Raw genomic sequence first — 4,358 nt, forward strand, 5'->3', positions numbered from 1 at the left:
GCGCCTCAGACGTCCTTCCCGGGAAGAAGAGGCGCACGTGTCACTGCTGTCACAGGAAGACGGAGCGCTGAAAACAAAGAAGGAGCAGAAGAAAACGCTTCTTCTTTCCGGTTTTCTGCAGGGTCTTCCTGGAGGGCTGGAGAGGGGTGAGGACACAGAACCCTCGGGGACGCGCGAGGCTGCAAAGCTTCCCGCTCGTCCCGCTTGTGGGGTCCCTGGCTGCCAGAGGCGCCTTCACCCCCTGATGCCCAGCCCGGCTCGGCGTCTCTGCCGGACTCACCCACTCCTCCCTCCGCTGCTCAGAATCCGAGAGCGGATGGGGGCGCTGCCGCGGCAGAAACGGGGACACACGGGGAGGGGCCGCTCAGCGCCAGGCGCCGCTGGGGCTCCAGAGAAGGACCCGGCTTTGTGGCCGAGGCCGAGGCCGTGGCTGCCGGCTGGATGCTCCGTTTCCTCGCCGCTCTAGGGACTCCCGCCCGACCCGCGGCAGCGCTGAGGCTGTTCTTCAAGGACTGCCCGGTCCAACCGCTTATCGACTGAGAGCTTTACACAGATGTCAGTTTTGATAAGAATTGCAGCAGGAAAAAACATGGATGCACAGTTTGAAAATGATGAACGAATGACACCCTTGGCATCAGCCCTGATGATCTGGGGTTCAATTGAAAAGGACAAACTTCACGAAGAAATACAGAATTTAATCGAAATTCAGGCCATCACTGTTTGTATGGAAAACGGCAACTTTAAAGAAACAGAAGTCTTTGGAAGAATATTTGGTGATCCAAATTCTTATATGCCTTTAAAAAGGAAATTGCCTATGATAATCTCTCAGAAAGATACATTTCATTCCTTTTTTTCAACACTTCAGCTACAACCACATGATGGAGAAAATGAAGAGTTATGTGAATTATGTGCTAAGCGAAAAATCATCCACCTTTCTAATGAAGGCAGCAGCAAAAGCGTAAAAGTAAAAGAACAAGAACAATAACTTCTCCAGAGAAACCCAATGGTAATGATGTTGAAATGGAAACCGAAGCTAATTTGGATACAAGAAAAAGATCTCACAAGAATCTTTTCTTATCTAAGTTGAAACATGGAACCCAGCAACAAGACCTTAATAAGAAAGAAAGAAGAGTAGGAACTCTTCAAAGTGCAAGAAAGAAAAAAGAAAGCAGAAGAGCCACTGAAAGTAGGATACCTGTTTCAAAGGGTCAACTGGTGACTCCTGAAAAGCACTGAGCTAGAAAAAGACAGGTGTGGCTTTGGGAAGAAGACAAGAATTGGAGATCTGGAGTGAGGAAATTTCTAGAGGGTAACATCTAAAATACTGTTGCAGTATAAATTCAACAACCTGACAAATGTCATGTTAAAAGGCACAATGAAGAAACTAAAACTGATTTGCTCAGACAGTGAAGACTGATTGTGCTTGTAAAAGCTTGGTGAAAGGACAATTAAGTATTTTGATCGCTACATTTTGTTTGAAACTTGCATCATTGATGCATTTTAAAACTTTAAATCATTACGGTATTTTTCTGTGACCATCAATTAATATGAGGGTTTGTACTATAAGAGTTAAAGTATATGCTATCGTATTCTTTAAGAACTTTATTTTGATAAACTGTGAATTTGTTGAAGCCTGCTACATTTAGCATTCCCACCCCCAAATCCTGTTCTAATGAAAAAATTAAAAGCTGATATAAAAAAATTTAATTAACCTATTTTGTAGCTGTAGGCTGACCTCAACCGTGAAACGTAACCCATTAAAATGAATTTGCTAGACGATTGAATAACAATAGTCCTTTGGTATGAGATAATGACTTGGTTTATGTCCTTAATATGCTACTTAATTACTTAAGACATGTATTAATAGAATGGTAAATGTGGGCTGGGCGCGGTGGCTCAAGCCTGTAATCCCAGCACTTTGGGAGGCCGAGGTGGGTGGATCACGAGGTCAAGAGATCGAGGCCATCCTGATCAATTTGGTGAAACCCCGTCTCTACTAAAAATACAAAAAATCAGCTGGGCATGGTGGCGCATGCCTGTAATCCCAGCTACTCAGGAGGCTGAGGCAGGAGAATTGCCTGAACCCAGGCTGGAGTGCAATGGCGCGATCTCGGCTCACCGCAACCTCCGTCTCCTGGGTTAAAAAAGCGAAACCCCAACCCAAAAAAAAAAAAAAAAAAAGAATGGTAAATGTACTAAGTAACCTATAAGCATGACATACGTTTGCTTTCAATGGTTTCATGTAAAGAAAAAAAATTGAACACAGTAATACGCAAGGACACAAGTGAACAATAGACACTGGGAAGGGAGGGTGGGAGTGAGAGCTGAAAACTGCCTACTGGGTGCTCTGCTCCATACCTGGGCGATGGGATCATCCGTGCCCCACACCTCAGCAGCGCACAGTGTACCCAGCTAACAAACCTGCCCATGTGCTCCCTGAATCTAAAATAAAAATAAGTTTTATTATTACCCATGGAACAAAATTTGTACTATTAGCAAGAGTCATTTTGTGTCTCAGTTGGAAACAATTTGACTTCTGTTCCAGTGTTTAAAGTTTGACAAAAATGGTTTTGAATAGATCTGTATAATCTGATGCCATAAATATAAGATTCTCTGATATGTTCATTTAACATATCAATATCGGGCCAAAAATAATATTCTGTAAAGCTTAAATAGCTGTTGACTATGAGCACCTTGACGTCTATGATAGGTAATAAACAAGGCCATACATACCTTACTAAGCAGTTTTGGTTTTTCACTAACATTGTATTCTTTAAAGATTTAGACTCACAGAATTATTTAGCATTTTGAGTTGTGTGCTTTATTTAGTGAGTAAAAATATTGGAATATTGAAGCATTTGCATAAAAAATCAAATGGTAGTGTTTTGTAATCTGTATTTTATTTTCTATTAAGGTTTTATATGTTACTTTCCCATAGTTCCTGAATTTGTTATCCTATATACTATATATAAACAGAAACACGGATAATTAAAAAAAAAAAAAAAAGAATCTGACAGCTGCGCGGCGGCGCCCCCCTGTGGCCACAGGGCTAAGAACGGTGGCCCTTAGCTCCCGCCTCACCTGCTCAGCCAAGACCTCCCCCGGGTCTCCCTGGGTTCCCAGCAGCAGGAAAGGGGTCTGAACAAAAGAGGGCACCCCTACCCCATGTCACAGTTGGGATTGGCTGTGTCTGCGTGGGTCTATTCATGGGCTCTTTATTCTATTCCATTGATTTATGCCTATTTTATACCAATGTCACACTGCTTTTTATTACTAGAGGTTTATAGTAAATCTTGAAATTACTCAATAGGCATCCTCCAAATTCCTTCTTTTTAAAAATTATTTCAGCTACTCAAACTTATTTGTATTTGCATAGAAATGGTAGCTTCAGCTTGCCAATTTCTTTTAACATTTCTTTTAAAGCTCACCAGTGTCTTAATTGAAAATGCACTTAATTTAATAGCTCAATCTTGGAGAAGTAATAACACTGGATATTCCAGTTCTTGAATACATGATTTCTCTGTTAATTTTGATCTTCTTTACTTTCTGTTGGTAGTGCTTGTAGACTTTAGCATAGAAATTATACACACCATTAAAAAATTGATGCCTCAACATGGTATTACTTTGCTAATTTTTATTTTGAGACAGAGTTTTGCTCTTGTTGCCCAGGTAGAATGCAGTGATGTGATGTTGGCTCACTGCAACCTCTGCCTCCTGGGTCCAAAAGATCTCCTGCCTCAACCTCCTGAGTACCTGGGATTGCAGGCTTCTACCACCATGCCCAGCCAATTTTGTATTTTTAGTAGAGAGAGGACTTCGCCATGTTGGCCAGGCTGGTCTGGAACTCCTGACCTCAAGTGACCCACCCACCTGGGTCTCCCAAAATGCTGGGATTACAGGCGTGAGCCTCTGAACCCAGCCTGTTTTGTATTATGTTAATTGAGTTGTGTTATTTAATTTGCAGTTTATTTGAATCAAACACTTTCCCATAAACTGGAATGATATATTTTTTTTAATTTGTATTTGAATTTATTAATTCTTGCACCGAATTTTTAGTCTTTGTTCAAAAGAAATAATTGTTCTTGGTTCTTTTTTCTTCTAATTTTGTTGTCTGCATTTTCTTTTTTTAATCTGAGTAATATTGGCCTCATAAATCCAGTTGAAAATAGTTGCCTCATTTAATTTCTAAAAATGTGTGTGTAAAATTGATGTTATTTTTCAACTGTGTGTTTCATGCAATTCGTCAGCGAAGCCTTCTAGACAAACCTTCTGTATTCTATATGGGAAGGATTTTAATTACAAATTCAATTCCTACAATTTATATATGGCTGGTCACATTTTCTATTTCTTCTTAGGTC

General features: G+C 40.8%; 1 pseudogene; it reads left to right on the forward strand.

The window, feature by feature from the left end:
• Positions 1-226: 226 nt before the first annotated feature.
• LOC116547943 lies at positions 227-1,769 on the forward strand (annotated as a pseudogene).
• The last annotated feature ends 2,589 nt before the right edge of the window (positions 1,770-4,358 follow it).

The sequence above is a fragment of the Sapajus apella genome, unplaced genomic scaffold, assembly GCF_009761245.1.
Source record: "Sapajus apella isolate SASKATOON/1434 unplaced genomic scaffold, GSC_monkey_1.0 scaffold5665, whole genome shotgun sequence".
NCBI lineage: Eukaryota > Metazoa > Chordata > Mammalia > Primates > Cebidae > Sapajus > Sapajus apella.